The sequence below is a fragment of the Bos indicus x Bos taurus genome, chromosome 7 (assembly GCF_003369695.1).
Source record: "Bos indicus x Bos taurus breed Angus x Brahman F1 hybrid chromosome 7, Bos_hybrid_MaternalHap_v2.0, whole genome shotgun sequence".
Taxonomy (NCBI): Eukaryota; Metazoa; Chordata; class Mammalia; order Artiodactyla; family Bovidae; genus Bos; species Bos indicus x Bos taurus.
In genome coordinates, this window is record NC_040082.1 from 108,615,587 (window position 1) to 108,624,877 (window position 9,291).

General features: G+C 39.2%; 1 non-coding gene across 1 annotated transcript; it reads right to left on the minus strand.

Moving 5' to 3' along the window:
* Positions 1-4,902: 4,902 nt before the first annotated feature.
* On the minus strand, positions 4,903-5,005 carry LOC113896697. The gene has a single exon (XR_003512076.1). It is a non-coding gene; the product is annotated as a U6 spliceosomal RNA (small nuclear RNA).
* Between the last annotated feature and the right edge of the window lie 4,286 nt (positions 5,006-9,291).

Below are 9,291 nucleotides of genomic sequence, written 5' to 3' on the forward strand. Positions count from 1 at the left end.
CTGAGCATCTTTTCATGTGTTTATTATGATATGTCTTCATGACAGATTGGTCCTTTTTTTGGTGGATTAGCTTTATTTCCATCGTATGATTTCTTTCTCTGTCCCTGATAATTTTATTCACTCTGAAGTCTACATTATTTAATATAAATGTAGCCACTTTTGTGTTTTTAATTAATGTTTGCATAGTATATATTTTTACCCTTTTACATTCAACTATATCATTATAAACATTATAAGTTTCTTGTCAACAGTGCATAGCTGGGTCATGTTTTTTAATCCAGTTTGCCTATCTCCGCCTTGTAGTTGATATATTTAGACTATTTATATTTAATGTAAATGTTTACATGTTAGGGCTTAAGTCTGCCACTTTATATTTTCCTCTTATTCTCTCTGATTTTCATTTCTGTTTTCTTATTCCCACTTTCCTTTGGGTTACTGCAACTTTTTTTAGAATTCCACTTGACATATCTCTAAGATCTTTGAATGTATATTTTTGTATACCCTTTAGTGGTTGCTGTATTACATTATATGTACATAATTTATATAGTCTAACATTTTAGGAATCAATGAACTAAAATAGACTTGAATGGGTGAATTTAACTCAGATGTCCATTATATTGACTACTGTGGGCAAGAATCCCTTAGAAAACATGGAGTGCCAATCATAGTCAACAAAAGTCTGAAATGCAATACTTGGATGCAATCTCAAAAATGAAAGAATAATCTCTGTTCATTTCCAAGGCAAACCTTTCAATATCACAGTAATCCAAGTCTATACCCTGACCAGTAATGCTGAAGAAGCTGAAGTTCAATGGTTCTATGAAGACCTACAAGACCTTCTAGAACTAACACCCAAACAAGATGTCCTTTTCATTATAGGGGACTGGAATGCAATAGTAGGGAGTCAAGAGATACCTCAAGTAACAGGCATATTTAGCCTTGGAGTACAAAATGAAGCAGGTCAAAGGCTAACAGAGTTTTGCCAAGAGAAGGCACTGGTCATAGCAAACACCCTCTTCCAACAACACAAGAGACAACTCTACACATGGACATCACCAGATGGTCAATATTGAAATCACACTGATTATATTATTTGCAGCAGAAGATGGAGAAGCTCTATACAGTCAGCAGAAACAAGACTGGGATCTGACTGTGGCTCAGATCATGAACTCCTTATTGCCAAATTCAGACTTTAATTGAAGAAAGTAGGGAAAACTGCTAGACCATTCAGGTATGACTGAAATCAAATCCCTTATGATTATACGGTGGAAGTGACAAATAGATTTAAGGGATTAGATCTGATAGACAGAGTGCCTGAAGAATTATGGATGGAGGTTCATGACATTGTACAAGAGGCAGTGATCAAGACCATCCCCAAGAAAAAGAAATACAAAAAGGCAAAATGGGTGTCTGAAGAGGCCTTACAAATAGCTGAGAAAAGAAGAGAAACTAAAGGCAAAGGAGAAAAGGAAAGATATACACATCTAAACGCAGAGTTCCAAAGAATAGCAAAGAGATAAGAAAGCCTTCCTAAGTGATCAATGCAAAGAAATAGAGGAAAACAATAGAATGGGAAACACTAGAGATCTCTTCAAGAAAATTAGAGATACCAAGGGAGTATTTCATGCAAAGATTAGCACAATAAAAGACAGAAATGGTATGGACCTAACAGAAGCAGAAGATATTAAGAAGAGGTGGCAAGAATACACAGAAGAACTGTACAAAAAAGATCTTCACTACCCAGATAACCACGATGGTGTGATCACTCACCTAGAGCCAGACATCCTGGAATGTGAAGTCAAGTGGGCCTTAGGAAGCATCACTATGCACAAAGCTAGTGGAGATGATAAGATTCCAGCTGAGCTATTTCAAATCCTAAAAGATGATGCTGTGAAAGTGCTGCACTCAATATGCCAGCAAATCTGAAAACTCAGCAGTGGCCACAGGACTGGAAAAGGTCAGTTTTCATTCGAATCCCTAAGAAAGGCAATGCCAAAGAATGTTCAAACTACCGCACAGTTGCACTCATCTCACACGCTAGCAAAGTAATGCTCAAAATTCTCCAAGCCAGGTTTCAACAGTACGTGAACCATGAACTTCCAGATGTTCAAGTTGGATTTAGAAAAGGCAGAGGAACCAGAGATCAAATTGCCAACATCTGTTGGATCATCAAAAAGCAAGGGAGTTCCAGAAAAACATCTATTTCTGCTTTATTAACTATGCCAAAGCCTTTGACTGTGTGGATCAAAACAGACTGTGGAAATTCACAAAAAGATGGGAATGCCAGACCACCTTACCTTCCTCCTGAGAAATCTGTATGCAGGTCAAGAAGCAATAGCTAGAACTGGACATGGAACAACAGACTGGTTCCAAATGAGGAAAGGAGTACATCAAGGCTGTATATTGTCACTTTGCTTACTTATCTTATATGCAGAGTACATCATGTGAAATGCCAGGCTGGATGAAGTACAAACTGGAATCAAGATTGCCGGGAGAAATATCAATAACCTCAGATATGCAGATGACACCACCCTTATGGCAGAAAGTGAAGAAGAACTAAAGAGCCTCTTGATGAAAGCAAAAGAGGAGAGTGAAAAAGTTGGCTTAAAACTCAACATTCAGAAAACTAAGATCCTGGCATCTGGTCCCATCATTTCATGGCAAATAGATGGGGAAACAATGGAAACAGTGGCAGACTTGTTGGTGACTGTTGGTGACTGTTGGTGACAGACTGGATGGTGACTGCAGCTGTGAAATTAAAAGATGCTTGCTCCTTGGAAGAAAGGCTATGACCAATCTAGACAGCATATTAAGAAGCAGAGACGTTACTTTTCCTACAATGGTCCGTCTAGTCAAAGCTATGGTTTTCCCAGTAGTCATGTACAGACATGAGAGTTGGACTATAAAGAAAGCTAAGTGCCAAAGAATTGATGCTTTTGAACTGTGGTATTGGAGAAGACTTTTGAGAGTCCCTTGGACTGCAAGGAGATCCAACCTGTCAATCCTAAAGGAAATCAATCCTGAATATTCATTGCAAGGACTGATGCTGAAGCTGAAACTCCAATACTTTGGCCACGTGATGCAAGGAACTGACTCATTGGAAAAGACCCTGATGCTGGGAGGGATTGGGGGCAGGAGGAGAAGGGGATGACAGAGGATGAGATGGTTGGATGGCATCACCGACACTATGGACATGAGTTTGAGTGAACTCCGGGAGTTGGTGATGGACAGGGAAGCCTGGCGTGCTGCAGTCCATGGGGTCGCAAAGAGTCGGACAGGACTGAGCGACTGAACTGAACTGAATGGTGTTGCCACTTAACCAGTTTGAGTGACGGGAAGAACACTTACCTCCTTTAAAGTCCCTTTACCTTACACCGTTTATAGTTGTCTTAAATATTATCTCTATAAACACTGAGCCCCACATTAGACAGTGTCATAATTTTTACTTCAATCATCAAAAATAATTTGGAAAACTCAAGAGGGGAAGTCTGTTGTATTATCTACATTTTTGTCCTTTTCTGTATTTATCTACATTGTTCTTTTCTGATGTTCCAAGGTTCCTCTTTTGTTATTTCCTTTCTGTTTGAGGAACAACCTTAGCCATTCTTTTATGGTAGATCTGCTAGCAACAAATGCTCTTAGTTTTCCTTCATCTGAGAATATCTTGATTTTCCCTATATTCCTGAAGCATATTTTCATGGGCTTTGACACAATTCTGGGTTGCAGTCATTTTTTTCAGCATTTGAAACAATACTGCACCACTTCCTTCTAGTCCCTATGGTTTCTGGTGAGAAATCTGCTGAAATTTTGTTTTTCCCCAAAGGTTTCCATATTGTTTCTCTTTAGCTACTTTCAAGGATTTTGTAATTTGTCTTTAGCTTTTAGATATTTGACTCAATGTGTATTGACGTGGATTTCTTCAGGTTTATCTTTGAGTTCACTCAGTTTCTCATTGTACATTCAGGTGTTTTGTTTTTGTTTGTTTGGTTGGGTTTTGTTTTTGTTTTTTGCCAAATTTAAGAATCTTTCAGCCATTATTTCTTCAAATATTTTCAGTTCCATGTCTTCTCCTTTCCTGGGACTCTGATGGCATAAATTTTAGATCTCTGTTAGAAGCCCACACATCTCTGAAGTTCTATTCTTTTTTCCACCACTTTATTTTCTCCCCGTTATTTCAATTGGATAATGTATTTCTTTTTTTTTTAATTTTATTTTTAAACTTTACATAATTGTATTAGTTTTGCCAAATATCAAAATGAATCCATCACAGGTATACATGTGCTCCCCATCCTGAACCCTCCTCCCTCCTCCCTCCCCATACCATCCCTCTGGGTCGTCCCAGTGCACTAGCCCCAAGCATCCAGTATCATGCATTGAACCCGGACTGGCATCTCGTTTCATACATGATATTTTACATGTTTCAATGCCATTCTCCCAAATCTTCCCACCCTCTCCCTCTCCCACAGAGTCCATAAGACTGTTCCATACATCAGTGTCTCTTTTGCTGTCTCATACACAGGGTTATTGTTACCATCTTTCTAAATTCCATATATATGCGTTAGTATACTGTATTGGTATTTTTCTTTCTGGCTTACTTCACTCTGTATAATAGGCTCCAGTTTCATCCACCTCATTAGAACTGATTCAAATGAATTCTTTTTAATGGCTGAGTAATACTCCATTGTGTATATGTACCACAGCTTTCTTATCCATTCATCTGCTGATGGACATCTAGGTTGCTTCCATGTCCTGGCTATTACAAACAGTGCTGCAATGAACATTGGGGTACACGTGTCTCTTTCCCTTCTGGTTTCCTCAGTGTGTATGCCCAGCAGTGGGATTGCTGGATCATGAGGCAGTTCTATTTCCAGTTTTTTAAGGAATCTCCACCCTATCTTTTTTTAAAATATGGAACACTTCGCAAATCTGCACATCATCCTTGTTGAGGGGCTGTGCTCATCTTCCCTGTATCATTCCAATTTTAGTATATATGTTGCTAAAGCAAGCACTATATCATTCTATCTTTAAGTTAACTGATTTAATTGATTCTTTCCCCTATCCACTCCATCCTACTCTTAGGCCAGTTGTTGAGGTTTTTGTTGTTGTTACTGCACATTTAGGTATAAAATTTTTCAGAGTTCTTTATAGTTTCTATTTCTTGCTGAGACGCCCTATTTTTTCATTTGTTTCCAGCATGTTCATAATTGGCAATGTTTCGTTTCTCACCCAGCACGTATAGAAGTCTTGGCTCCTCACTTGGCCTTCTCTGCTAGCACCCTACTAATGGAGGCATCGATTGAGCCACCTCATTACAGCATGGCAAAAGAAGAAGTCTAGATCCTCTGGAGAAGGGCATGGAGACCCACTCCAGCATTCATGCCTGGAGAATCTCATGGACACAGGAGTGTAGGCCAGAGGGTCGCAAAGAGCTGGACACAACTGAAGTGACAGCATGCAAGCAAGAACGGATGTCTAGGCTCTCCTCGTGACCTCTGCTGACACAGAGTGGGTGGGACCATCATTGTTTCCTGCGGAGTCTGGCTGAAGCAGAGTAGTTATTGTCTAAAAGTTTTATGTCTTGCTAGGCTATATCTTTCTGGTCCTTTGACCACAGAGAGCAGGCTTTGTTGAGTCCTTTACTTTGTTGGCTTCTATCTCTCTACCTTTCAGAGTCTTCTTGTGTTCATTTTATATACATCTTCCAGGAGCTTTAGTTGTACTTAACAGAAATAATAGGAAAAAGTACATCGACTCCATCTTTCCATAAGCAGGGTGGAAGATTCTTTTTAAATATAATCAAATCTATTTTACATTCCTACTAGCAATGCACAATGGTTTCGTTTTCTCCATGTCCATACCAACACTTGTTTTCTGTTTTATCATAGCCATTCTGATAAGTGTGAAGTGATATCTCATTGTGATTTGTATTTGCATTTCCTTCATGATTACTGATATTAAGCATCTCTCCAAGTGCTTACTAGACATTTCTGTATCTTCTTTGGATAGAGGTCCATTCAAGTATTTTGCTTATTTTTGAATTGGGTTGTTTGGGGGGTTTGTTATTGAATTTTAGGAGTTCTCCATATACTTTGTTATCAAATCAGATCAGATCAGATCAGTCGCTCAGTCATGTATGACTCTTTGCGACCGCATGAATTGCAGCACGCCAGGCCTCCCTGTCCATCACCAACGCCCAGAGTTCACTCAGACTCACGTCCATCAAGTCAGTGATGCCATCCAGCCATCTCATCCTCTTTCGTCCCCTTCTCCTCTTGCCCCCAATCCCTCCCAGCATCAGTCTTTTCCAATGAGTCAACTCTTTGCATGAGGTGGTCAAAGTACTGGAGTTTCAGCTTTAGCATCATTCCTTCCAAAGAAATCCCAGGGCTGATCTCCTTCAGAATGGACTGGTTGGATCTCCCTGCAGTCCAAGGGACTCTCAAGAGTCTTCTCCAACACCACAGTTCAAAAGCATCAATTCTTCAGCACTCAGCCTTCTTCACAGTCCAACTCTCACATCCATACATGACTACAGGAAAAACCATAGCCTTGACTAGACGGACCTTTGTTGGCAAAGTAATGTCTCTGCTTTTGAATATGCTATCTAGGTTGGTCATAACTTTCCTTCCAAGGAGTAAGCGTCTTTTAATTTCATGGCTGCAGTCACCATCTGCAGTGATTTCGGAGCCCAAAAAATAAAGTCTGACACTGTTTCCACCGTTTCCCCATCTATTTCCCATGAAGTGATGGGACCGGATGCCATGATCTTCGTTTTCTGAATGTTGAGCTTTAAGACAACTTTTTCACTCTCCACTTTCACCTTCATCAAGAGGCTTTTTAGTTCCTCTTCACTTTCTCCCATAATGGTGGTGTCATCAGCATATCTGAGGTTATTGATATTTCTCCTGGCAATCTTGATTCCAGCTTGTGTTTCTTCCAGTCCAGCGTTTCTCATGATGTACTCTGAATATAAGTTAAATAAACAGAGTGACAATATACAGCCTTGACGTACTCCTTTTCCTATTTGGAACCAGTCTGTTGTTCCATGTCCAGTTCTAACTGTTGCTTCCTGACCTGCATACAGATTTCTCAAGAGGCAGATCAGGTGGTCTGGTATTCCCATCTCTTTCAGAATGTTCCAGTTTATTGTGATCCACACAGTCAAATAGGTGTTTGCAAATATTTTTCCCACTTTTTTACTTTGTTGCTGGTATTCTTTGATGCATGAAAGTTTTTAACTCTGATGAAATCTAGTTTGGCCATTTGTTTTCTTTTTTTGCCTTTAGTGTCATATCCAAGAAATCATTACCAAATCCAGTGTCATGAAAATTTCCCCTATGTTGTCATCTAAGAGTTCTATAGTTGGGAGCTTCCTAGTGGTCTAGTGTTAGGGTTCTGCCCTTTCACTGCTGTGGTCCAGGCTCAGTTTCTGGTCAGGGAACTGAGATCCTGCAAGCCACATGGACAAAAAAATAAAATAAAAAAGTGTTTTACAGTTTCAGTTCTTACACTTAGGTGTTGTATCCATTTTAACTTAATTCTTGCATATGGTGTTAGACAAGGGTACAGTTCATTCTTTTGCATGTTGATACCTAGTTTTCCCAGCACCATTTCACAGCACTATTGAAAAGACTGCTCTTTCGCTATTAAATGGTCTTGGCAACAATTACTTGTCAAAATTTACTTTTTTAAAAAAGTGAAATCATGAATTCATAAAATATAAAATAAGCAAATACAAAATATTTAATTCATTGATTAATGATAAACCAATAAGATGTTGCAACCAGCTTAAAGGAGAATTCAAAGGATAGAGACATACATAGAGCATAAAATGAATCTACAAATAGATATAAATAGACATTTGGGGGGTGTATTAGTTTCTTACTGCTGCAATCACAAATTTACTGGCTTAAAACAACAAATTTATTACTTTACAATTCTAGAGGTTGGAAATCTAAAATGGGTGTTCAGCAGTGTGGATATTCCTTAAAAAACTGGAAATAAAACTGCCTTATGACCCAGCAATCCCACTTCTGGGTATACACACTGAGGAAACCAGAATTGAAAGAGACACATGTGCCCCAGTGTTCGTCACAGAACTGTTCATAATAGCCAGGACATGGAAGCAACCTAGATGCCCATCAGCAGATGAATGGATAAGAAAGCTGTGGTACATATACACAATGGAGTATTACTCAGCCATTAAAAAGAATTCATTTGAATCAGTTCTAATGAGGTGGATGAAACTGGAGCCTATTATACAGAGTGAAGTAAGCCAGAAAGAAAAATACCAATACAGTATACTAACGCATATATATGGAATTTAGAAAGATGGTAACAATAACCCTGTAAGCGAGACAGCAAAAGAGACACAGATGCATGGAACAGTCTTTTGGACTCTGTGGGAGAGAGTGAGGGGGGGATGATTTGGGAGAATGGCATTGAAACATGTATAATATCATATATGAAACAAATCGCCAGTCCAGGTTTGATGCAAGATACAGGATGCTTGGGGCTGGCGCACTGGGATGACCCAGAGGATGGTACGGGGAGGGAGGAGGGAGGGAGGTTCGGGATGGGGAACATGTGTATACCTGTGGCGGATTCATGTTTATGTATGGCAAAACCAATACAATATTGTAAAGTAATTAACCTCCAATTAAATTAAATAAATTTATATTAAAATAAATAAAATAAAATGAGTGTTCAGGTCTGTTTCCTTCTAGAGGGTCTAGGCGAGAATCTGTTTCCCGCCTTTTCCAGCTTTAAGAGATTGCCTTCATTCTTTGGTCCATGACTGCATCACTCCAACTTCAGCTTCCATTGTCACATCTCCTTCTCTAACACTGACCCTACTGGTAAAAGGATCCTTGTGATTACATTGGACCCTTCTGGATAATTCAAGAGACTCTCCTCATCTCAAGATCATTAACTTATCACATTTGCAAAACCCTTTTGGCCATGTAGAGTAACATATTCACAGGTTACAAGTAGGACATGTACATTTTGCAGGGAGCATTATTCTGCCTACAAAAATGGGGGGTCAATTATTCCTTCCATCACAAATAATTAAGTTGCATATATAAGATTAAAATCATTTGCACTGGGGACTTCCCTGGCATTCCAGTGGTGAAGACTTTGCCTTCCAATGCAGGTGGTCAGGGAGCGAAGATCTCACATGCCTCATGGCCAAAAAGACAAAACCTAAAACAGAAGCAAGATTGTAACAAATTCAATAAAGACTTTTTTTTAAATGGCCCACATCAAAAAAAAGAAAAAGAAAGAAATCAC